Source organism: Vicugna pacos, unplaced genomic scaffold (genome assembly GCF_048564905.1).
Source record: "Vicugna pacos unplaced genomic scaffold, VicPac4 SAC-SAT, whole genome shotgun sequence".
Taxonomy (NCBI): domain Eukaryota; kingdom Metazoa; phylum Chordata; class Mammalia; order Artiodactyla; family Camelidae; genus Vicugna; species Vicugna pacos.
This window is the reverse complement of record NW_027328721.1, coordinates 1,949,731-1,975,970: the sequence shown is the minus strand read 5'-3', so window position 1 is coordinate 1,975,970 and position 26,240 is coordinate 1,949,731.

Below are 26,240 nucleotides of genomic sequence, written 5' to 3'. Positions count from 1 at the left end.
AATGGTTCCGGAATCCTGAGCGTGGGGAGGTTCCACCAACGGTCGGCAGCGCGTGGGTTCTAACGGAATCCCTAAGCTCGTCTCCCCTGAGGGTTTCCCTAATGTCTCTGTGCCAGGGAATGCTAGGGATGTTTGCAGGAAGTCCCAGGGACAGAGGCTGCCTCCCCAAGGTCAGGGAAGGTATTTCTCGGACTTCCTCAAACAGGGAACACCTGTGACTGAAGAGAGCTGCGTGGAGTTGTCTCTCGAGCTCCCCCACGCACTGAAAATGGTTCCGGAATCCTGAGCGTGGGGAGGTTCCACCAACGGTCGGCATCGCGTGGGTTCTAACGGAATTTCTAAGCTCGCCTCCCCTGAGGGTTTTCCTAATGTCTCTGCCCAGGGAATGCTAGGGGGGTTTGCAGGAAGTTCCAAGGACAGAGGCTGCCTCCCCAAGGTCAGGGAAGCTATTTCTCGGTCTGCCCCAATCAGGGAAAACCTGTGACTGAAGAGAGCTACGTGGAGTTGTCTCTCGAACTCCCCCACGCACTGACAATTGTTCCGGAATCCTGAGCGTTGGGAGGTTCCACCAACGGTCGGAAGCGCGTGGGTTCTAACGGAATGCCTAAGCTCGTCTCTCCTGAGGGTTTTCCTAATGTCTCTATGCCAGGGAATGCTAGGGGTGTTTGCAGGAAGTCCCAGGGACAGAGGCTGCCTCCCCAAGGTCAGGGAAGGTATTTCTCGGACTTCCCCGAAAAGGGACACCTGTGACTGAAGAGAGCTGCGTGGAGTTGTCTCTCGAGCTCCCCCACAAACTGACAATGGTTCGGGACTCATGAGCGTGGGGAGGTTCCCCCAACGGTCGGCAGCGCGTGGGTTCTAACGGAATGCCTAAGCTCGTCTCCCCTGAGGATTTTCCTAATATCTCTGTGCCAGGGAATGCTAGGGGGGTTTGCAGGAAGTCCCAGGGACAGAGGCAGCATACTCAAGGTCAGGGAATTTATTTCTCGGACTTCCCCGAACAGGGAACACCTGTGAATGAAGAGCGCTGCGTGGAGTTGTCTATCGAGCTCCCCCACGCACTGACAATGTTTCCGGAATCCTGAGCGTGGGGAGGTTCCACCAACGGTCGGCAGCGCGTGGGTTCTTACGGAATGCCTAAGCTCGTCTCCCCTGAGGGTTTTCCTAATGTCTGTGTGCCATGGAATTCTAGGGGGTTTTGCAGGAATTCCCAGTGACAGAGGCTGCCTCCCCAAGATCAGGGAAGGTATTTCTCGGACTTCCCCGAACAGGGAACACCTGTGACTGAAGAGAGCTGCGTGGAGTTGTCTCTCGAGCTCCCCCACGCACTGACAATGTTTCCGGAATCCTGAGCGTGGGGAGGTTCCACCAACGGTCGGCAGCGCGTGGGTTCTAACGGAATGCCTAAGCTCGTCTACCCTGAGGGTTTTCCTAATATCTCTGTGCCAGTGAATGCTAGGGGTTTTTGCAGGAAGTCCCAGGGACAGAGGCTGCCTCCCCAAGGTCAGGGAAGGTATTTCTCGGACTTCCCCTAACAGGGAACACCTGTGACTGAAGAGAGCTGCGTGGAGTTTTCTCTCGAGCTCCCCCACGCACTGACAATGGTTCCGGAATCCTGAGCGTGGGGAGGTTCCACCAACGGTCGGCAGCGCGTGGGTTCTAACGGAATGGCTAAGCTCGTCTCCCCTGAGGGTTTTCCTAATGTCTCTGTGCCAGGGGAGGCTAGGGGGGTTTGCAGGAATTCCCAGGGACAGAGGCTGCATCCATAAGGTCAGGGAACTTATTTCTCAAACTTCAGCGAACAGGGAACACCTGTGACTGAAGAGAGCTGCGTGGAGTTGTCTCTCGAGCTCCCCCACGCACTGACAATGGTTCCGGAATCATGAGCGTGGGGAGGTTCCACCAACGGTCGGCAGCGCGTGGGTTCTAACGGAATGCCTAAGCTCGTCTCCCCTGAGGGTTTTCCTTATGTCTCTGTGCCAGGGAATGCTAGGGGTGTTTGCAGGAAGTCCCAGGGACAGAGGCAGCCTCCTCAAGGTCAGGGAAGTTTTTTCTCGGACTTCCCCAAACAGGGAAAACCTGTGACTGAAGAGAGCTGCGTGGAGTTGTCTCTCGAGCTCCCCGACGCACTGACAATGGTTCCGGAATCCTGAGCGTGGGGAGGTTCCACCAACGGTCGGCAGCGCGTGGGTTCTAACGGAATGCATAAGCTCGTCTACCCTGAGGGTTTTCCTAATGTCTCTGTGGCAGGGAATGCTAGGGGGGTTTGCAGGAAATCCCAGGGACAGAGGCTGCCCCCGCAAGGTCAGGGAAGGTGTTTCTCGGGCTTCCCCGGACAGGGAACACCTGTGACTGAAGAGAGCTGCGTGGAGTTGTCTCTCGAGCTCCCCCACGCACTGACAATGGTTCCGGAATCCTGAGTGTGGGGAGGTTCCACCAACGGTCGGCAGCGCGTGGGTTCTAACGGAAAGCCTAAGCTCGTCTCCCCTGAGGGTTTTCCTAATGTCTCTGTGCCAGGGAATGCTAAGGAGGTTTGCAGGAATTCCCAGGGACAGAGGCTGCCTCCCCAAGTTCAGGGAAGTTATTTCTCGGACTTCCGGAAACAGGGAACACCTGTGACTGAAGAGAGCTGCGTGGAGTTGTCTCTCGAGCTCCCCCACGCACTGACAATGGTTCCGGAATCCTGAGCGTGGGGAGGTTCCACCAACGGTCGGCAGCGCGTGGGTTCTAACGGAATCCCTAAGCTCGTCTCCCCTGAGGGTTTCCCTAATGTCTCTGTGCCAGGGAATGCTAGGGATGTTTGCAGGAAGTCCCAGGGACAGAGGCTGCATCCCCAAGGTCAGGGAAGGTATTTCTCGGACTTCCCCAAACAGGGAACACCTGTGACTGAAGAGAGCTGCGTGGAGTTGTCTCTCGAGCTCCCCCACGCACTGACAATGTTTCCGGAATCCTGAGCGTGGGGAGGTTCCACCAACGGTCGGCAGCGCGTGGGTTCTAACGGAATGCCTAAGCTCGTCTCCCCTGAGGGTTTTCCTAATGTCTGTGTGCCAGGGAATGCTAGGGGTGTTTTCAGGAAGTCCCAGGGACAGAGGCTGCCTCCCCAAGGTCAGGGAAAATATTTCTCGGACTTCCACGAACAGGGAACACCTGTGACTGAAGAGAGCCGCGTGGAGTTGTCTCTCGAGCTCCCCCACGCACTGACAATGATTCCGGAATCCTGAGCGTGGGGAGGTTCCACCAAAGGTCGGCAGTGCGTGGGTTCTAACGGAATGCCTAAGCTCGTCTCCCCTGAGGGTTTTCCTAATGTCTCTGTGCCAGGGAATGCTAGGGGCGTTTGCAGGAAGTCCCAGTGACAGAGGCTGCCTTCCCAAGGTAAGGGAAGGTATTTCTCGGACTTCCGCGAACAGGGAACACCTGTGACTGAAGAGAGCATCGTGGAGTTGTCTCTCGAGCTCCCCCACGCACTGACAATGGTTTCGCATCCTGAGCGTGGGGAGGTTCCACCAACGGTCGGCAGCGCTTGGGTTCTAACGGAATGCCTAAGCTCGTCTCCCCTGAGGGTTTTCCTAATGTGTCTTTGCCAGGGAATGCTAGGGGGGTTTGCAGGAAGTCCCAGTGACAGAGGCTGCCTCACCAAGGTCAGGGAAGTTATTTCTCGGACTTCCCCGAACAGGGAACACCTGTGACTGAAGAGAGCTGCGTGGAGTTGTCTCTCGAGCTCACCCACTCACTGACAATGTTTCCGGAATCCTGAGCGTGGGGACGTTCCACCAACGGTCGGCAGCGCGTGGGTTCTAACGGAATGCCTAAGCTCGTCTCCCCTGAGGGTTTTCCTAATGTCTCTGTGCCAGGGAATGCTAGGGGGGTTTGCAGGAAGTCCCAGGGACAGAGGCTGCCTCCCCAAGGTCAGGGAAGGTATTTCTCGGACTTCCCCGAACAGGGAACACCTGTGACTGAAGAGAGCTGCGTGGAGTTGTCTCTCGAGTTCCCAGATGCACTGACAATGGTTGAGGAATCCTGAGCGTGGGGAGGTTCCACCAACAGTCGGCAGCGCGTGGGTTCTAACGGAATGCCTAATCTAGTCTCCCCTGAGGTTTTTCCTAATGTCTCTGTGCCAGGGAATGCTAGGGGGGTTTGCAGGAATTCCCAGGAACAGAGGCTTCCGCCCCAAGGTCAGGGAAATTATTTCTCGGACTTCCTCGTACAGGGAACACCTGTAACTGAAGAGAGCTGTGTGGAGTTGTCTCTCGAGCTCCCCCACGCACTGACAATGGTTCCGGAATCCTGAGCGTGGGGAAGTTCCAACAAAGGTCGGCAGCGCGTGCGTTCTTACGGAATGCCTTGGCTCGTCTCCCCTGAGGGTTTTCCTAATGTCTCTGTGCCAGGGAATGCTAGGGGGGTTTGCAGGAAGTCCCAGTGACAGAGGCTGCCTCCCCAAGTTAAGGGAAGGTATTTCTCGGACTTCCCCGAACAGGGAACACCTGTGACTGAAAAGAGCTGCGTGGAGTTGTCTCTGCAGCTCCCCCACGCACTGACAATGGTTCCGGAATCCTGAGCGTGGGGAGGTTCCACCAACGGTCGGCAGCGCGTGGGTTCTAACGGAATGCCTAAGCTCGTCTCCCCTGAGGGTTTTCCTAATGTCTCTGTGCCAGGGAATGCTAGGGGTGTTTGCAGGAAGTCCCAGTGACATAGGCTGCCTCCCCAAGGTCAGGGAAGGTATTTCTAAGACTTCCCCGAACAGGGAACACCTGTTACTGAAGAGAGCTGTGTGGAGTTGTCTCTCGAGCTCCCCCACGCACTGACAATGTTTCCGGAATCCTGATCGTGGGGAGGTTCCACCAACGGTCGGCAGCGCTTGGGTTCTAACGGAATGCCTAAGCTCGTCTCCCCTGAGGGTTTTCCTAATGTCTCTGTGCCAGGGAATGCTAGGGCAGTTTGTAGGAAGTCCCAGGGACAGAGGCTGCCTCCCCAATTTCAGGGAAGGTATTTCTCGGACTTCCCCGAACAGGGAACACCTGTGACTGAAGAGAGCTGCGTGGAGTTGTCTCTCGAGCTCCCCCATGCACTGACAATGGTTCCGGAATCCTGAGCGTGGGGAGGTTCCACCAACGGTCGGCAGCGCGTGGGTTCATACAGAATGCCTAAGCTCGTCTCCCATGAGGGTTTTCCTAATGTCTCTGTGCCAGGGAATGCTAGGGGTGTTTGCAGGAAGTCCCAGGGACAGAGGCTGCCTCCCCAAGGTCAGGGAAGGTATTTCTCGGACTTCCCCGAACAGGGAACACCTGTGACTGAAGAGAGCTGCGTGGAGTTGTCTCTCGAGCTCCCCCACGCACTGACAATGATTCCGGAATCCTGAGCGTGGGGAGGTTCCACCAAAGGTCGGCAGCGCGTCGGTTCTAACGGAATGCCTAAGCTCGTCTCCCCTGAGGGTATTCCTAATGTCTCTGTGCCAGGGAATGCTAGGGGCGTTTGCAGGAAGTCCCAGTGACAGAGGCTGCCTTCCCAAGGTAAGGGAAGGTATTTCTCGGACTTCCGTGAACAGGGAACACCTGTGACTGAAGAGAGCAGCGTGGAGTTGTCTCTCGAGCTCCCCCACGCACTGACAATGGTTTCGCATCCTGAGCGTGGGGAGGTTCCACCAACGGTCGGCAGCGCGTGGGTTCTAACGGAATGCCTAAGCTCGTCTCCCCTGAGGGTTTTCCTAATCTCTCTGTGCCAGGGAATGCTAGGGCATTTTGCAGGAAGTCCCACTGACAGAGGCTGCCTCCCGAAGGTCAGGGAAGTTATTTCTCGGACTTCCCCGAACAGGGAACACCTGTGACTGAAGAGAGCTGCGTGGAGTTGTCTCTCGAGCTCACCCACTCACTGACAATGGTTCCGGAATCCTGAGCGTGGGGACGTTCCACCAACGGTCGGCAGCGCGTGGGTTCTAACGGAATGCCTAAGCTCGTCTCCCCTGAGGGTTTTCCTAATGTCTCTGTGCCAGGGAATGCTAGGGGGGTTTGCAGGAAGTCCCAGGGACAGAGGCTGCCTCCCCAAGGTCAGGGAAGGTATTTCTCGGACATCCCCGAACAGGGAACACCTGTGACTGAGGAGAGCTACGTGGAGTTGTCTCTCGAGGTCCCCCATGCACTGACAATGGTTCCGGAATCCTGAGCGTGGGGAGGTTCCACCAACAGTCGGCAGCGCGTGGGTTCTAACGGAATGCCTAATCTCGTCTCCCCTGAGGGTTTTCCTAATGTCTCTGTGCCAGGGAATGCTAGGGGGGTTTGCAGGAATTCCCAGGGACAGAGGCTTCCGCCCCAAGGTCAGGGAAAGTATTTCTCGGACTTCCTCGTACAGGGAACACCTGTAACTGAAGAGAGCTGCGTGGAGTTGTCTCTCGAGCTCCCCCACGCACTGACAATGGTTCCGGAATCCTGAGCGTGGGGAGGTTCCACCAACGGTCGGCAGCGCGTGGGTTCTAACGGAATGCCTAAGCTCGTCTCCCCTGAGGGTTTTCCTAATGTCTCTGTTCCAGGCAATGCTAGGGCAGTTTGCAGGAAGTCCCACTGACACAGGCTGCCTCCCCAAGGTCAGGGAAGGTATTTCTCGGACTTCCCCGAACAGGGAACACCTGTGACTGAAGAATGCAGCGTGGAGTTGTCTCTCGAGCTCCCCCACGCACTGACAATGGTTCCGGAATCCTGAGCGTGGGGAGGTTCCACCAACGGTCGGCAGCGCGTGGGTTCTAACGGAATGCCTAAGCTCGTCTCCCCTGAGGGTTTTCCTAATGTCTCTGTGCCAGGGAATGCTAGGGGGGTTTGCAGGAAGTCCCAGTGACAGAGGCTGCCTCCCCAAGGTCGGGGAAGGTATTTCTAAGACTTCCCCGAACAGGGAACACCTGTGACTGAAGAGAGCTGTGTGGAGTTGTCTCTCGAGCTCCCCCACGCACTGACAATGTTTCCGGAATCCTGAGGGTGGGGAGGTTCCACCAACGGTCGGCAGCGCTTGGGTTCTAATGGAATGCCTAAGCTCGTCTCCCTTGAGGGTTTTCCTAATGTCTCTGTGCCAGGGAATGCTAGGGCAGTTTGCAGGAAGTCCCACTGACACAGGCTGCCTCCCCAATTTCAGGGAAGGTATTTCTCGGACTTCCCCGAACAGGGAACACCTGTGACTGAAGAGAGCTGCATGGAGTTGTCTCTCGAGCTCCCCCACGCACTGACAATGGTTCCGGAATCCTGAGCGTGGGGAGGTTCCACCAACGGTCGGCAGCGCGTGGGTTCATACGGAATGCCTAAGCTCGTCTCCCATGAGGGTTTTCCTAATGTCTCTGTGCCAGGGAATGCTAGGGAGGTTTGCAGGAAGTCCCAGGGACAGAGGCTGCCTCCCCAAGGTCAGGGAAGGTATTTCTCGGACTTCCCCGAACAGGGAACACCTGTGACTTAAGAGAGCTGCGTGGAGTTGTCTCTCGAGCTCCCCCACGCACTGACAATGGTTCCGGAATCCTGAGCGTGGGGAGGTTCCATCAACGTTCGTCAGCGCGTGGGTTCTAACGGAATGCCTAAGCTCGTCTCCCCTGAGGGTTTTCTTAATGTCTCTGTGCCAGGGAAAGCTAGGGGGGTTTGCAGGAAGTCACAGTGACAGAGGCTGCCTCCCCAAGGTCAGGGAAGGCATTTCTAAGACTTCCCCGAACAGGGAACACCTGTGACTGAAGAGAGCTGCGTGGAGTTGTCTCTCGAGCTCCCCCACGCACTGACATTGGTTCCGGACTCCTGAGCGTGGGGAGGTTCCACCAACGGTCGGCAGCACGTGGGTTCTAGCGGAATGCCTAAGCTCGACTCCCCTGAGGGTTTTCCTAATGTCTCTGTGCCAGGGAAAGCTAGGGGGGTTTGCAGGAAGTCCCAGGGACAGAGGCTGCCCCAACAAGGTCAGGGAATGTGTTTCTCGGGCTTCCCCGGACAGGGAACACCTGTGACTGAAGAGAGCTGCGTGGAGTTGTCTCTCGAGCTCCCCCACGCACTGACAATGGTTCCGGAATCCTGAGCGTGGGGAGGTTCCACCAACGGTCGGCATCGCGTGGGTTCTAACGGAATTCCTAAGCTCGCCTCCCCTGAGGGTTTTCCTAATGTCTCTGTGCCAGGGAATGCTAGGGGGGTTTGCAGGAAGTCCCAGGGACAGAGGCTGCCTCCCCAAGGTTAGGGAAGCTATTTCTCGGTCTGCCCCCATCAGGGAAAACCTGTGACAGAAGAGAGCTGCGTGGAGTTGTCTCTCGAACTCCCCCACGCACTGACAATGGTTCCGGAATCCTGAGCGTGGGGAGGTTCCACCAACGGTCGGCAGCGCGTGGGTTCTAACGGAATGCCTAAGCTCGTCTCCCCTGAGGGTTTTCCTAATGTCTGTGTGCCATGGAATGCTAGGGGGGTTTGCAGGAAGTCCCAGTGACAGAGGCTGCCTCCCCAAGGTCAGGGAAGTTATTTCTCGGACTTCCGCGAACTGGGAACACCTGTGACTGAAGAGAGCTGCGTGGAGTTGTCTCTCGAGCTCCGCGACGCACTGACAATGTTTCCGGAATCCTGAGCGTGGGGAGGTTCCACCAAAGGTCGGCAGCGCGTGGGTTCTAACGGAATGCCTGTGCTCGTCTCCCCAGAGGGTTTTCCTAATGTCTCTGTGCCAGGGAATGCTAGGGGGGTTTGCAGGAATTCCCAGGGACAGAGGCTTCCGCCCCAAGGTCAGGGAAAGTATTTCTCGGACTTCCTCGTACAGGGAACACCTGTAACTGAAGAGAGCTGCGTGGAGTAGTCTCTCGAGCTCCCCCACGCACTGACAATGGTTCCGGAATCCTGAGCGTGGGGAGGTTCCACCAACGGTCGGCAGCGCTTGGGTTCTAACGGAATGCCTAAGCTCGTCTCCCCTGAGGGTTTTCCTAATGTCTCTGTGCCAGGGAATGCTAGGGATGTTTGCAGGAAGTCCCAGGGACAGAGGCTGCCTCCCCAAGGTCAGGGAAGGTTTATCTCGGACTTCCCCAAACAGGGAACACCTGTGACTGAAGAGAGCTGCGTGGAGTTGTCTCTCGAGCTCCCCCACGCACTGACAATGGTTCCGGAATCCTGAGCGTGGGGAGGTTCCACCAACGGTCGGCAGCGCGTGGGTTCTAACGGAATGCCTAAGCTCGCCTCTCCTGAGGGTTTTCCTAATGTCTCTATGCCAGGGAATGCTAGGGGTGTTTACAGGAAGTCCCAGGGACAGAGGCTGCCTCCCCAAGGTCAGGGAAGGTATTTCTCGGACTTCCCCGAAAAGGGACACCTGTGACTGAAGAGAGCTGCGTGGAGTTGTCTCACGAGCTCCCCCACAAACTGACAATGGTTCGGGACTCATGAGCGTGGGGAGGTTCCCCCAACGGTCGGCAGCGCGTGGGTTCTAACGGAATGCCTAAGCTCGTCTCCCCTGAGGGTTTTCCTAATATCTCTGTGCCAGGGAATGCTAGGGGGGTTTGCAGGAAGTCCCAGTGACAGAGGCTGCCTCCCCAAGGTCGGGGAAGGTATTTCTAAGACTTCCCCGAACAGGGAACACCTGTGACTGAAGAGAGCTGTGTGGAGTTGTCTCTCGAGCTCCCCCACGCACTGACAATGTTTCCGGAATCCTGAGCGTGGGGAGGTTCCACCAACGGTCGGCAGCGCTTGGGTTCTAACGGAATGCCTAAGCTCGTCTCCCTTGAGGGTTTTCCTAATGTCTCTGTGCCAGGGAATGCTAGGGCAGTTTGCAGGAAGTCCCACTGACACAGGCTGCCTCCCCAATTTCAGGGAAGGTATTTCTCGGACTTCCCCGAACAGGGAACACCTGTGACTGAAGAGAGCTGCATGGAGTTGTCTCTCGAGCTCCCCCACGCACTGACAATGGTTCCGGAATCCTGAGCGTGGGGAGGTTCCACCAACGGTCGGCAGCGCGTGGGTTCATACGGAATGCCAAAGCTCGTCTCCCATGAGGGTTTTCCTAATGTCTCTGTGCCAGGGAATGCTAGGGAGGTTTGCAGGAAGTCCCAGGGACAGAGGCTGCCTCCCCAAGGTCAGGGAAGGTATTTCTCGGACTTCCCCGAACAGGGAACACCTGTGACTTAAGAGAGCTGCGTGGAGTTGTCTCTCGAGCTCCCCCACGCACTGACAATGGTTCCGGAATCCTGAGCGTGGGGAGGTTCCATCAACGTTCGGCAGCGCGTGGGTTCTAACGGAATGCCTAAGCTCGTCTCCCCTGAGGGTTTTCTTAATGTCTCTGTGCCAGGGAAAGCTAGGGGGGTTTGCAGGAAGTCACAGTGACAGAGGCTGCCTCCCCAAGGTCAGGGAAGGCATTTCTAAGACTTCCCCGAACAGGGAACACCTGTGACTGAAGAGAGCTGCGTGGAGTTGTCTCTCGAGCTCCCCCACGCACTGACATTGGTTCCGGACTCCTGAGCGTGGGGAGGTTCCACCAACGGTCGGCAGCACGTGGGTTCTAGCGGAATGCCTAAGCTCGACTCCCCTGAGGGTTTTCCTAATGTCTCTGTGCCAGGGAAAGCTAGGGGGGTTTGCAGGAAGTCCCAGGGACAGAGGCTGCCCCAACAAGGTCAGGGAAGTTGTTTCTCGGGCTTCCCCGGACAGGGAACACCTGTGACTGAAGAGAGCTGCGTGGAGTTGTCTCTCGAGCTCCCCCACGCACTGACAATGGTTCCGGAATCCTGAGTGTGGGGAGGTTCCACCACCGGTCGGCAGCGCGTGGGTTCTAACGGAAAGCCTAAGCTCGTCTCCCCTGAGGGTTTTCCTAATGTCTCTGTGCCAGGGAATGCTAGGGGGATTTGCAGGAAGTCCCAGGGACAGAGGCTGCCTCCCCAAGGTCAGGGAAGGTATTTCTCGGACTTCCGCGAACAGGGAACACCTGTGACTGAAGAGAGCTGCGTGGAGTTATCTCTCGAGCTACCCCACGCACTGACAAAGGTTCCGGAATCCTGAGCGTGGGGAGGTTCCACCAACGGTCGGCAGCGCGTGGGTTCTAACGGAATGCCTAAGCTCGTCTCCCCTGAGGGTTTTCCTAATGTCTCTGTGCCAGGGAATGCTAGGGGGGTTTGCAGGAAGTCACAGTGACAGAGGCTGCCTCCCCAATGTCAGGGAAGGTATTTCTCGGACTTCCCCAAACAGGGAACACCTGTGACTGAAGAGAGCTGCGTGGAGTTGTCTCTCGAGCTCCCCCACGCACTGACAATGATTCCGGAATCCTGACCGTGGGGAGGTTCCACCAACCGTCGGCAGCGCGTGGGTTCTAACGGAATGCCAAAGCTCGACTCCCCTGAGGGTTTTCCTAATGTCTCTGTGCCAGGGAATGCTAGGGGGGTTTGCAGGAAATCCCAGGGACAGAGGCTAATTCCCCAAGGTCAGGGAAGTTATTTCTCGGACTTCCGGAAACAGGGAACACCTGTGACTGAAGAGAGCTGCGTGGAGTTGTCTCTCGAGCTCCCCCACGCACTGACAATGGTTCCGGAATCCTGAGCGTGGGGAGGTTCCACCGACGGTCGGCAGCGCGTGGGTTCTAACGGAATGCCTAAGCTCGTCTCCCCTGAGGGTTTCCCTAATGTCTCTGTGCCAGGGAATGATAGGGATGTTTGCAGGAAGTCCCAGGGGCAGAGGCTGCCTCCCCAAGGTCAGGGAAGGTATTTCTCGGACTTCCCCAAACAGGGAACACCTGTGACTGAAGAGAGCTGCGTGGAGTTGTCTCTCGAGCTCCCCCACGCAATGACAATGGTTCCGGAATCCTGAGCGTGGGGAGGTTCCACCAACGGTCGGCATCGCGTGGGTTCTAACGGAATTCCTAAGCTCGCCTCCCCTGAGGGTTTTCCTAATGTCTCTGTGCCAGGGAATGCTAGGGGGGTTTGCAGGAAGTCCCAGGGACAGAGGCTGCCTCCCCAAGGTTAGGGAAGCTATTTCTCGGTCTGCCCCCATCAGGGAAAACCTGTGACTGAAGAGAGCTGCGTGGAGTTGTCTCTCGAACTCCCCCACGCACTGACAATTTTTCCGGAATCCTGAGCGTGGGGAGGTTCCACCAACGGTCGGCAGCGCGTGGGTTCTAACGGAATGCCTAAGCTCGTCTCTCCTGAGGGTTTTCCTAATGTCTCTATGCCAGGGAATACTAGGGGTGTTTACAGGAAGTCCCAGGGACAGAGGCTGCCTCCCCAAGGTCGGGGAAGATATTTCTCGGACTTCCCCGAACAGGGAACACCTGTGACTGAAGAGAGCTGCGTGGAGTTGTCTCTCGAGCTTACCCACGCACTGGCAATGGTTCCATAATCCTGAGCGTGGGGAGGTTCCACCAACGGTCGGCAGCGCGTGGGTTCTAACGGAATGCCTAAGCTCGTCTCCCCTGAGTGTTTTCCTAATGTCTCTGTGCCACGGAATGCTAGGGGTTTTTGCAGGACGTCCCAGTGACAAAGGCTGCCTCCCCAAGTTCAGCGAAATTTTTTCTCAGACTTCCCCGAACAGGGAACAACTGTGACTGAAGAGAGCTGCGTGGAGTTGTCTCTCGAGCTCCCCCACGCACTGACAATGTTTCCGGAATCCTGAGCGTGGGGAGGTTCCACCAACGGTCGGCAGCGCTTGGGTTCTAACGGAATGCCTAAGCTCGTCTACCCTGAGGGTTTTCCTAATGTCTCTGTGCCAGGGAATGCTAGGGGTTTTTGCAGGAAGTCCCAGGGACAGAGGCTGCCTCCCCAAGGTCAGGGAAGGTATTTCTCGGACTTCCCCGAACAGGGAACACCTGTGACTGAAGAGAGCTGCGTGGAGTTTTCTCTCGAGCTCCCCCACGCACTGACAATTGTTCCGGAATCCTGAGCGTGGGGAGGTTCCACCAACAGTCGGCAGCGCGTGGGTTCTAACGGAATGCCTAAGCTCGTCTCCCCTGAGGGTTTTCCTAATGTCTCTGTGCCAGGGAATGCTAGGGGTGCTTTCAGGAAGTCCCAGGGACAGAGGCTGCCTCCCCAAGGTCAGGGAAGTTATTTCTCGGACTTCCACGAACAGGGAACACCTGTGACTGAAGAGAGCCACGTGGAGTTTTCTCTCGAGCTCCCCCACGCACTGACAATGATTCCGGAATCCTGAGCGTGGGGAGGTTCCACCAAAGGTCGGCAGCGCGTGGGTTCTAACGGAATGCCTAAGCTCGTCTCCCCGGAGGGTTTTCCTAATGTCTCTGTGCCAGGGAATGCTAGGGGCGTTTGCAGGAAGTCCCAGGGACAGAGGCTGCCTTCCCAAGGTAAGGGAAGGTATTTCTCGGACTTCCGCGAACAGGGAACACCTGTGACTGAAGAGAGCAGCGTGGAGTTGTCTCTCGAGCTCCCCCACGCACTGACAAATGTTCCGGAATCCTGAGCGTGGGGAGGTTCCACCAACGGTCGGCAGCGCATGGGTTCTAACGGAATGCCTAAGCTCGCCTCCCCTGAGGGTTTTCCTAATTTCTCTCTGCCAGGGAAGTCTATTGGGGATTGCAGGTAGTCCCAGTGACAGAGGCTGCCTCCCCAACGTCAGGGAAGGTATTTCTCGGACTTCCCCGAACAGCGAACACCTGTGACTGAAGAGAGCTGCGTGGAGTTGTCTCTCGAGCTCCCCCACACACTGACAATGGTTCCGGAATCCTGAGCGTTGGGAGGTTCCACCAACTGTCGGCAGCGCGTGGGTTCTAACGGAATGCCTAAGCTCGTCTCCCCTGAGGGTTTTCCTAATGTCTCTGTGCCAGGGAATGCTAGGGGGGTTTGCAGGAAGTCCCAGGGACAGAGGCTGCCTCCCCAAGGTCAGGGAAGGTATTTCTCGGACTTCCCCGAACAGGGAACACCTGTGACTGAAGAGAGCTGCGTGGAGTTGTCTCTCGAGCTCCCCCATGCACTGACAATGGTTCCGGAATCCTGAGCGTGGGGAGGTTCCACCAACAGTCGGCAGCGCGTGGGTTCTAACGGAATGCCTAATCTCGTCTCCCCTGAGGGTTTTCTTAATGTCTCTGTGCCAGGGAATGCTAGGGGGGTTTGCAGGAATTCCCAGGGACAGAGGGTTCCGCCCCAAGGTCAGGGAAAGTATTTCTCGGACTTCCTCGTACAGGGAACACCTGTAACTGAAGAGAGCTGCGTGGAGTAGTCTCTCGAGCTCCCCCACGCACTGACAATGGTTCCGGAATCCTGAGCGTGTGGAGGTTCCACCAACGGTCGGCAGCGCTTGGGTTCTAACGGAATGCCTAAGCTCGTCTCCCCTGAGGGTTTTCCTAATGTCTCTGTGCCAGGGAATGCTAGGGCAGTTTGCAGGAAGTCCCACTGACACAGGCTGCCTCCCCAATTTCAGGGAAGGTATTTCTCGGACTTCCCCGAACAGGGAACACCTGTGACTGAAGAGAGCTGCGTGGAGTTGTCTCTCGAGCTCCCCCACGCACTGACAATTGTTCCGGAATCCTGAGTGTGGCGAGGTTCCACCACCGGTCGGCAGCGCGTGGGTTCTAACGGAAAGCCTAAGCTCGTCTCCCCTGAGGGTTTTCCTAATGTCTCTGTGCCAGGGAATGCTAGGGGGGTTTGCAGGAAGTCCCAGGGACAGAGGCTGCCTCCCCAAGGTCAGGGAAGGTATTTCTCGGACTTCCCCGAACAGGGAACACCTGTGACTGAAGAGAGCTGCGTGGAGTTGTCTCTCGAGCTCCCCCACGCACTGACAATGTTTCCGGAATCCTGACCGTGGGGAGGTTCCACCAACCGTCGGCAGCGCGTGGGTTCTAACGGAATGCCTGTGCTCGTCTCCCCAGAGGGTTTTCCTAATGTCTCTGTGCCAGGAAATGCTAGGGGTGTTTGCAGGAAGTCCCAGGGACAGAGGCTGTCTCCCCAATGTCAGGGATGGTATTTCTCGGACTTCCCCGAACAGGGAACACGTGTGACTGAAGAGAGCTGCGTGGAGTTGTCTCGCGAGCTCCACCACGCACTGACAATGGTTCCGGAATCCTGAGCGTAGGGAGGTTCCACTAACGGTCGGCATCACGTGGGTTCTAACGGAATGCTTAAGCTCGACTCCCCTGAGGATTTTCCTATTATCTCTGTGCCAGGGAATGCTACGGGGGGTTTGCAGGAAGTCCCAGGGAAAGAGGCTGCCTCCCCAAGGTCAGGGAAGATATTTCTCGGACTTCCCCGAACAGGGAACACCTGTGACTGAAGAGAGCTGCGTGGAGTTGTCTCTCGAGCTTACCCACGCACTGGCAATGGTTCCATAATCCTGAGCGTGGGGAGGTTCCACCAACGGTCGGCAGCGCGTGGGTTCTAACGGAATGCCTAAGCTCGTCTCCCCTGAGTGTTTTCCTAATGTCTCTGTGCCACGGAATGCTAGGGGTTTTTGCAGGAAGTCCCAGTGACAAAGGCTGCCTCCCCAAGTTCAGCGAAGGTTTTTCTCAGACTTCCCCGAACAGGGAACACCTGTGACTGAAGAGAGCTGCGTGGAGTTGTCTCTCGAGCTCCCCCACGCACTGACAATGTTTCCGGAATCCTGAGCGTGGGGAGGTTCCACCAACGGTCGGCAGCGCTTGGGTTCTAACGGAATGCCTAAGCTCGTCTACCCTGAGGGTTTTCCTAATGTCTCTGTGCCAGGGAATGCTAGGGGTTTTTGCAGGAAGTCCCAGGGACAGAGGCTGCCTCACCAAGGTCAGGGAAGGTATTTCTCGGACTTCCCCGAACAGGGAACACCTGTGACTGAAGAGAGCTGCGTGGAGTTTTCTCTCGAGCTCCCCCACGCACTGACAATGTTTCCGGAATCCTGAGCGTGGGGAGGTTCCACCAACGGTCGGCTGCGCGTGGGTTCTAACGGAATGCCTAAGCTCGTCTCCCCTGAGGGTTTTCCTAATGTCTCTGTGCCAGGGAATGCTAGGGGTGCTTTCAGGAAGTCCCAGGGACAGAGGCTGCCTCCCCAAGGTCACGGAATATATTTCTCGGACTTCCACGAACAGGGAACACCTGTGACTGAAGAGAGCCACGTGGAGTTGTCTCTCGAGCTCCCCCACGCACTGACAATGATTCCGGAATCCTGAGCGTGGGGAGGTTCCACCAAAGGTCGGCAGCGCGTGGGTTCTAACGGAATGCCTAAGCTCGTCTCCCCGGAGGGTTTTCCTAATGTCTCTGTGCCAGGGAATGCTAGGGGCGTTTGCAGGAAGTCCCAGGGACAGAGGCTGCCTTCCCAAGGTAAGGGAAGTTATTTCTCGGACTTCCGCGAACAGGGAACACCTGTGACTGAAGAGAGCAGCGTGGAGTTGTCTCTCGAGCTCCCCCACGCACTGACAAATGTTCCGGAATCCTGAGCGTGGGGAGGTTCCACCAACGGTCGTCAGCGCGTGGGTTCTAACGGAATGCCTAAGCTGGTTTCCCCTTAGGGTTTTCCTAATGCCTCTGTGCCAGGAATGCTAGGGGGGTTTGCAGGAAGTCCCAGTCACAGAGGCTGCCTCCCCAAGGTCAGGGAAGGTATTTCTAAGAATTCCCCGAACAGGGAACACCTGTGACTGAAGAGAGCTGCGTGGAGTTGTCTCTCGAGCTCCCCACGCACTGACAATGGTTCCGGAATCCTGAGCGTGGGGAGGTTCCACCAACGGTCGGCAGCGCGTGGGTTCTAACGGAATGCCTAAGCTCGTCTCCCCTGAGGGTTTTCGTAATGTCTCTGTGCCATAGAATGCTAGGGGTGTTTGCAGGAAGTCCCAGTGACAGAGGATGCCTCCCCAAGGTCAGGGAATGTATTTCTCGGACTTCCCCGAACAGGGAACACCTGTGACTGAAGAGAGCTGCGTGGAGTTGTCTCTCAAACTCCCCCACGAACTGACAATGGTTCCGGAATCCTGAGCGTGGGGAGGTTCCACCAACGGTCGGCAGCGCGTGGGTTCTAACGGAATGCCTAAGCTCGTCTCCCCTGAGGGTTTTCCTAATGTCTGTGTGCCATGGAATGCTAGGGGGGTTTGCAGGAAGTCCCAGTGACAGAGGATGCCTCCCCAAGGTCAGGGAAGGTATTTCTCGGACTTCCCCGAACAGGGAACACCTGTGACTGAAGAGAGCTGCGTGGAGTTGTCTCTCGAGCTCCCCGACGCACTGACAATGTTTCCGGAATCCTGAGCGTGGGGAGGTTCCACCAAAGGTCGGCAGCGCGTGGGTTCTAACGGAATGCCTGTGCTCGTCTCCCCAGAGGGTTTTCCTAATGTCTCTGTGCCAGGAAATGCTAGGGGTGTTTGCAGGAAGTCCCAGGGACAGAGGCTGCCTCCCCAATGTCAGGGATGGTATTTCTCGGACTTCCCGGAACAGGGAACACGTGTGACTGAAGAGAGCTGCGTGGAGTTGTCTCGCGAGCTCCACAACGCACTGACAATGGTTCCGGAATCCTGAGCGTAGGGAGGTTCCACTAACGGTCGGCATCACGTGGGTTCTAACGGAATGCCTAAGCTCGACTCCCCTGAGGATTTTCCTAATATCTCTGTGCCAGGGAATGCTAGGGGGGTTTGCAGGAAGTCCCAGGGAAAGAGGCTGCCTCCCCAAGGTCAGGGAAGATATTTCTCGGACTTCCCCGAACAGGGAACACCTGTGACTGAAGAGAGCTGCGTGGAGTTGTCTCTCGAGCTTACCCACGCACTGGCAATGGTTCCATAATCCTGAGCGTGGGGAGGTTCCACCAACGGTCGGCAGCGCGTGGGTTCTAACGGAATGCCTAAGCTCGTCTCCCCTGAGTGTTTTCCTAATGTCTCTGTGCCATGGAATGCTAGGGGTTTTTGCAGGAAGTCCCAGTGACAAAGGCTGCCTCCCCAAGTTCAGCGAAGTTTTTTCTCAGACTTCCCCGAACAGGGAACAACTGTGACTGAAGAGAGCTGCGTGGAGTTTTCTCTCGAGCTCCCCCACGCACTGACAATGGTTCCGGAATCCTGAGCGTGGGGAGTTTCCACCAACGGTCGGCAGCGCGTGGGTTCTAACGGAATGCCTAAGCTCGTCTCCCCTGAGGGTTTTCCTAATGTCTCTGTGCCAGGGAATGCTAGGGGTGCTTTCAGGAAGTCCCAGGGACAGAGGCTGCCTCCCCAAGGTCAGGGAAGATATTTCTCGGACTTCCACGAACAGGGAACACCTGTGACTGAAGAGAGCCACGTGGAGTTGTCTCTCGAGCTCCTCCACGCACTGACAATGATTCCGGAATCCTGAGCGTGGGGAGGTTCCACCAAAGGTCGGCAGCGCGTGGGTTCTAACGGAATGCCTAAGCTCGTCTCCCCTGAGGGTTTTCCTAATGTCTCTGTGCCAGGGAATGCTAGGGGCGTTTGCACGAAGTCCCAGGGACAGAGGCTGCCTTCCCAAGGTAAGGGAAGGTATTTCTCGGACTTCCGCGAACAGGGAACACCTGTGACTGAAGAGAGCAGCGTGGAGTTGTCTCTCGAGCTCCCCCACGCACTGACAAATGTTCCGGAATCCTGAGCGTGGGGAGGTTCCACCAACGGTCGTCAGCGCTTGGGTTCTAACGGAATGCCTAAGCTGGTCTCCCCTTAGGGTTTTCCTAATTCCTCTGTGCCAGGAATGCTAGGGGGGTTTGCAGGAAGTCCCAGTCACAGAGGCTGCATCCCCAAGGTCAGGGAAGGTATTTCTAAGAATTCCCCGAACAGGGAACACCTGTGACTGAAGAGAGCTGTGTGGAGTTGTCTCTCGAGCTCCCCCACGCACTGACAATGTTTCCGGAATCCTGAGCGTGGGGAGGTTCCACCAACGGTCGGCAGCGCGTGGGTTCTAACGGAATGCCTAAGCTCGTCTCCCCTGAGGGTTTTCGTAATGTCTCTGTGCCATGGAATGCTAGGGGTGTTTGCAGGAAGTCCCAGTGACAGAGGATGCCTCCCCAAGGTCAGGGAATGTATTTCTCGGACTTCCCCGAACAGGGAACACCTGTGACTGAAGAGAGCTGCGTGGAGTTGTCTCTCGAGCTTCCCCACGCACTGACAATGTTTCCGGAATCCTGAGCGTGGGGAGGTTCCACCAACTGTCGGCAGCGCGTGGGTTCTAACGGAATGCCTAAGCTCGTCTCCCCTGAGGGTTTTCCTAATGTCTCTGTGCCAGGGAAGGCTAGGGGGGTTTGCAGGAAGTCCCAGTGACAGAGGCTGCCTCCCCAAGGCCAGGGAAGGTATTTCTCGGACTTCCCCGAACAGGGAACACCTGTGACTGAAGAGAGCTGCGTGGAGTTGTCTATCGAGCTCCCCCACGCACTGACAATGGTTCCGGTATCCTGAGCGTGGGGAGGTTCCACCAACGGTCGGCAGCGCGTGGGTTCTAACGGAATGCCTAAGCTCGTCTCCCCTGAGGGTTTTCCTAATGTCTCTCTGCCAGGGAAGTCTATTGGGGTTTGCAGGTAGTCCCAGTGACAGAGGCTGCCTCCCCAAGTTCAGGGAAGGTATTTCTCGGACTTCCCCGAACAGCGAACACCTGTGACTGAAGAGAGCTGCGTGGAGTTGTCTCTCGAGCTCCCCCACGCACTGACAATGATTCCGGAATCCTGAGCGTTGGGAGGTTCCACCAACTGTCTTCAGCGCGTGGGTTCTAACGGAATGCCTAAGCTCGTCTCCCCTGAGGGTTTTCCTAATGTCTCTGTGATAGGGAATGCTAGGGGGGTTTGCAGGAAGTCCCAGTGACAGAGGCTGCCTCCCCAAGGTCAGGGAAGGTGTTTCTCGGACTTCCCCGAACAGGGAACACCTGTGACTGAAGAGACCTGCGTGGAGTTGTCTCTCGAGCTCCCCCACGCACTGACAATGGTTCCTGAATCCTGAGCGTGGGGAGGTTCCACCAACTGTCGGCAGCTCGTGGGTTCTAACGGAATGCCTAAGCTCGTCTCCCCTGAGGGTTTTCCTAATGTCTCTGTGCCAGGGAATGCTAGGGGGGTTTGCAGGAAGTCCCAGTGACAGAGGCTGCCTCACCAAGGTCAGGGAAGGTATTTCTCGGACTTCCCCGAACAGGGAACACCTGTGACTGAAGAGAGCTGCGTGGAGTTGTCTCTCGAGCTCACCCACTCACTGACAATGGTTCCGGAATCCTGAGCGTGGGGACGTTCCACCAACGGTCGGCAGCGCGTGGGTTCTAACGGAATGCCTAAGCTCGTCTCCCCTGAGGGTTTTCCTAATGTTTCTGTGCCAGGGAATGCTAGGGGGGTTTGCAGGAAGTCCCAGGGACAGAGGCTGCCTCCCCAAGGTCAGGGAAGGTGTTTCTCGGACTTCCCCGAACAGGGAACACCTGTGACTGAAGAGACCTGCGTGGAGTTGTCTCTCGAGCTCCCCCACGCACTGACAATTGTTCCGGAATCCTGAGCGTGGGGAGGTTCCACCAACTGTCGGCAGCTCGTGGGTTCTAACGGAATGCCTAATCTCGTCTCCCCTGAGGGTTTTCCTAATGTCTCTGTGCCAGGGAATGCTAGGGGGGTTTGCAGGAATTCCCAGGGACAGAGGCTTCCGCCCCAAGGTCAGGGAAAGTATTTCTCGGACTTCCTCGTACAGGGAACACCTGTAACTGAAGAGAGCTGCGTGTAGTAGTCTCTCGAGCTCCCCCACGCACTGACAATGTTTCCGGAATCCTGAGCGTGGGGAGGTTCCACCAACGGTCGGCAGCGCTTGGGTTCTAACGGAATGCCTAAGCTCGTCTCCCCTGAGGGTTTTCCTAATGTCTCTGTGCCAGGGAATGCTAGGGCAGTTTGCAGGAAGTCCCACTGACACAGGCTGCCTCCCCAATTTCAGGGAAGGTATTTCTCGGACTTCCCCGAACAGGGAACACCTGTGACTGAAGAGAGCTGCGTGGAGTTGTCTCTCGAGCTCCCCCACGCACTGACAATGTTTCCGGAATCCTGAGCGTGGGGAGGTTCCACCAAAGGTCGGCAGCGCGTGGGTTCATACGGAATGCCTAAGCTCGTCTCCCATGAGGGTTTTCCTAATGTCTCTGTGCCAGGGAATGCTAGGGAGGTTTGCAGGAAGTCCCAGGGACAGAGGCTGCCTCCCCAAGGTCAGGGAAGGTATTTCTCGGACTTCCCCGAACAGGGAACACCTGTGCCTGAAGAGAGCTGCGTGGAGTTGTCTCTCGAGCTCCCCCACGCACTGACAATGGTTCCGGACTCCTGAGCGTGGGGAGGTTCCACCAACGGTCGGCAGCACGTGGGTTCTAGCGGAATGCCTAAGCTCGACTCCCCTGAGGGTTTTCCTAATGTCTCTGTGCCAGGGAATGCTAAGGGGGTTTGCAGGAAGTCCCAGGGACAGAGGCTAAATCCACAAGGTCAGGGAAGTTATTTCTCGGACTTCCGCGAACTGGGAACACCTGTGACTGAAGAGAGCTGCGTGGAGTTGTCTCTCGAGCTCCCCCACGCACTGACAATGTTTCTGGAATCCTGAGCGTAGGGAGGTTCCACTAACGGTCGGCATCACGTGGGTTCTAACGGAATGCCTAAGCTCGACTCCCCTGAGGATTTTCCTAATATCTCTGTGCCAGGGAATGCTAGGGGGGTTTGCAGGAAGTCCCAGGGAAAAAGGCTGCCTCCCCAAGGTCAGGGAAGATATTTCTCGGACTTCCCCGAACAGGGAACACCTGTGACTGAAGAGAGCTGCGTGGAGTTGTCTCTCGAGCTTACCCACGCACTGGCAATGGTTCCATAATCCTGAGCGTGGGGAGGTTCCACCAACGGTCGGCAGCGCGTGGGTTCTAACGGAATGCCTAAGCTCGTCTCCCCTGAGTGTTTTCCTAATGTCTCTGTGCCACGGAATGCTAGGGGTTTTTGCAGGAAGTCGCAGTGACAAAGGCTGCCTCCCCAAGTTCAGCGAAGTTTTTTCTCAGACTTCCCCGAACAGGGAACACCTGTGACTGAAGAGAGCTGCGTGGAGTTTTCTCTCGAGCTCCCCCACGCACTGACAATGGTTCCGGAATCCTGAGCGTGGGGAGGTTCCACCAACGGTCGGCAGCGCGTGGGTTCTAACGGAATGCCAAAGCTCGTCTCCCCTGAGGGTTTTCCTAATGTCTCAGTGCCAGGGAATGCTAGGGGTGCTTTCAGGAAGTCCCAGGGACAGAGGCTGCCTCCCCAAGGTCAGGGAAGATATTTCTCAGACTTCCACGAACAGGGAACACCTGTGACTGAAGAGAGCCACGTGGAGTTGTCTCTCGAGCTCCCCCACGCACTGACAATGATTCCGGAATCCTGAGCGTGGGGAGGTTCCACCAAAGGTCGGCAGCGCGTGGGTTCTAACGGAATGCCTAAGCTCGTCTCCCCTGAGGGTTTTCCTAATGTCTCTGTGCCAGGGAATGCTAGGGGCGTTTGCAGGAAGTCCCAGGGACAGAGGCTGCCTTCCCAAGGTAAGGGAAGGTATTTCTCGGACTTCCGCGAACAGGGAACACCTGTGACTGAAGAGAGCAGCGTGGAGTTGTCTCTCGAGCTCCCCCACGCACTGACAAATGTTCCGGAATCCTGAGCATGGGGAGGTTCCACCAACGGTCGTCAGCGCGTGGGTTCTAACGGAATGCCTAAGCTGGTCTCCCCTTAGGGTTTTCCTAATGCCTCTGTGCCAGGAATGCTAGGGGGGTTTGCAGGAAGTCCCAGTAACAGAGGCTGCATCCCCAAGGTCAGGGAAGGTATTTCTAAGAATTCCCCGAACAGGGAACACCTGTGACTGAAGAGAGCTGCGTGGAGTTGTCTCTCGAGCTCCCCCACGCACTGACAATGGTTCCGGAATCCTGAGCGTGGGGAGGTTCCACCAACGGTCGGCAGCGCGTGGGTTCTAACGGAATGCCTAAGCTCGTCTCCCCTGAGGGTTTTCGTAATGTCTCTGTGCCATGGAATGCTAGGGGTGTTTGCAGGAAGTCCCAGTGACAGAGGATGCCTCCCCAAGGTCAGGGAATGTATTTCTCGGACTTCCCCGAACAGGGAACACCTGTGACTGAAGAGAGCTGCGTGGAGTTGTCTCTCGAGCTTCCCCACGCACTGACAATGTTTCCGGAATCCTGAGCGTGGGGAGGTTCCACCAACTGTCGGCAGCGCGTGGGTTCTAACGGAATGCCTAAGCTCGTCTCCCCTGAGGGTTTTCCTAATGTCTCTGTGCCAGGGAAGGCTAGGGGGGTTTGCAGGAAGTCCCAGTGACAGAGGCTGCCTCCCCAAGGCCAGGGAAGGTATTTCTCGGACTTCCCCGAACAGGGAACACCTGTGACTGAAGAGAGCTGCGTGGAGTTGTCTATCGAGCTCCCCCACGCACTGACAATGGTTCCGGTATCCTGAGCGTGGGGAGGTTCCACCAACGGTCGGCAGCGCGTGGGTTCTAACGGAATGCCTAAGCTCGTCTCCCCTGAGGGTTTTCCTAATGTCTCTCTGCCAGGGAAGTCTATTGGGGTTTGCAGGGAGTCCCAGTGACAGAGGCTGCCTCCCCAAGGTCAGGGAAGGTATTTCTCGGACTTCCCCGAACAGCGAACACCTGTGACTGACGAGAGCTGCGTGGAGTTGTCTCTCGAGCTCCCCCACGCACTGACAATGGTTCCGGAATCCTGAGCGTTGGGAGGTTCCACCAACTGTCTTCAGCGCGTGGGTTCTAACGGAATGCCTAAGCTCGTCTCCCCTGAGGGTTTTCCTAATGTCTCTGTGCCAGGGAATGCTAGGGGGGTTTGCAGGAAGTCCCAGTGACAGAGGCTGCCTCCCCAAGGTCAGGGAAGGTGTTTCTCGGACTTCCCCGAACAGGGAACACCTGTGACTGAAGAGAGCTGCGTGGAGTTGTCTCTCGAGCTCCCCCACGCACTGACAATGGTTCCGGAATCCTGAGCGTGGGGAGGTTCCACCAACGGTCGGCAGCTCGTGGGTTCTAACGGAATGCCTAAGCTCGTCTCCCCTGAGGGTTTTCCTAATGTCTCTGTGCCAGGGAATGCTAGGGGGGTTTGCAGGAAGTCCCAGTGACAGAGGCTGCCTCACCAAGGTCAGGGAAGGTATTTCTCGGACTTCCCCGAACAGGGAACACCTGTGACTGAAGAGAGCTGCGTGGAGTTGTCTCTCGAGCTTCAGCACGCACTGACAATGGTTCCGGAATCCTGAGCGTGGGGAGGTTCCACCAACGGTCGGCAGCGCGTGGGTTCTAACGGAATGCCTAAGCTCGTCTCCCCTGAGGGTTTTCCTAATGTCTCTGTGCCAGGGGAGGCTAGGGGGGTTTGCAGGAAGTCCCAGTGACAGAGGCTGCCTCCCCAAGGCCAGGGAAGGTATTTCTCGGACTTCCCCGAACAGGGAACACCTGTGACTGAAGAGAGCTGCGTGGAGTTGTCTATCGAGCTCCCCCACGCACTGACAATGTTTCCGGTATCCTGAGCGTGGGGAGGTTCCACCAACGGTCGGCAGCGCCTGGGTTCTAACGGAATGCCTAAGCTCGTCTCCCCTGAGGGTTTTCCTAATGTCTCTCTGCCAGGGAAGTCTATTGGGGTTTGCAGGTAGTCCCAGTGACAGAGGCTGCCTCCCCAAGGTCAGGGAAGGTATTTCTCGGACTTCCCCGAACAGCGAACACCTGTGACTGAAGAGAGCTGCGTGGAGTTGTCTTCGAGCTCCCCCACGCACTGACAATGGTTCCGGAATCCTGAGCGTTGGGAGGTTCCACCAACTGTCGGCAGCGCGTGGGTTCTAACGGAATGCCTAAGCTCGTCTCCCCTGAGGGTTTTCCTAATGTCTCTGTGCCAGGGAATGCTAGGGGTGTTTGCAGGAAGTCCCAGTGACAGAGGCTGCCTCCCCAAGGTCAGGGAATGTGTTTCTCGGAATTCCCCGAACAGGGAACACCTGTGACTGAAGAGAGCTGCGTGGAGTTGTCTCTCGAGCTCCCCCACGCACTGACAATGGTTCCGGAATCCTGAGCGTGGGGAGGTTCCACCAACTGTCGGCAGCTCGTGGGTTCTAACGGAATGCCTAAGCTCGTCTCCCCTGAGGGTTTTCCTAATGTCTCTGTGCCAGGGAATGCTAGGGGGGTTTGCAGGAAGTCCCAGTGACAGAGGCTGCCTCACCAAAGTCAGGGAAGGTATTTCTCGGACTTCCCCGAACAGGGAACACCTGTGACTGAAGAGAGCTGCGTGGAGTTGTCTCTCGAGCTCACCCACTCACTGACAATGGTTCCGGAATCCTGAGCGTGGGGACGTTCCACCAACGGTCGGCAGCGCGTGGGTTCTAACGGAATGCCTAAGCTCGTCTCCCCTGAGGGTTTTCCTAATGTCTCTGTGCCAGGGAATGCTAGGGGTTTTGCAGGAAGTCCCAGGGACAGAGGCTGCCTCCCCAAGGTCAGGGAAGGTATTTCTCGGACTTCCCCGAAGAGGGAACACCTGTGACTGAAGAGAGCTGCGTGGAGTTGTCTCTCGAGCTCCCCCATGCACTGACAATTGTTCCGGAATCCTGAGCGTGGGGAGGTTCCACCAACAGTCGGCAGCGCGTGGGTTCTAACGGAATGCCTAATCTCGTCTCCCCTGATGGTTTTCCTAATGTCTCTGTGCCAATGAATGCTAGGGGGGTTTGCTGGAATTCCCAGGGACAGAGGCTTCCGCCCCAAGGTCAGGGAAAGTATTTCTCAGACTTCCTCGTACAGGGAACACCTGTAACTAAAGTGAGCTGCGTGGAGTAGTCTCTCGAGCTCCCCCACGCACTGACAATGGTTCCGGAATCCTGAGCGTGGGGAGGTTCCACCAACGGTCGGCAGCGCGTGGGTTCTAACGGAATGCCTAAGCTCGTCTCCCCTGAGGGTTTTCCTAATGTCTCTGTTCCAGTCAATGCTAGGGCAGTTTGCAGGAAGTCCCACTGACACAGGCTGCCTCCCCAAGGTCAGGGAAGGTATTTCTCGGACTTCCCCGAACAGGGAACACCTGTGACTGAAGAATGCAGCGTGGAGTTGTCTCTCGAGCTCCCCCACGCACTGACAATATTTCCGGAATCCTGAGCTTTGGGAGGTTCCACCAGCGGTCGGCAGCGCGTGGGTTCTAACGGAATGCCTAAGCTCGTCTCCCCTGAGGGTTTTCCTAATGTCTCTGTGCCAGGGAATGCTAGGGGGGTTTGCAGGAAGTCCCAGGGACAGAGGCTGCCTCCCCAAGTCAGGGAAGGTATTTCTCGGACTTCCCCGAACAGGGAACACCTGTGACTGAAGAGAGCTGCGTGGAGTTGTCTCTCGAGCTCCCCCTCGCACTGACAATGGTTCCGGAATCCTGAGCGTGGGGAGGTTCCACCAAAGGTCGGCAGCGCGTGGGTTCTTACGGAATGCCTTGGCTCGTCTCC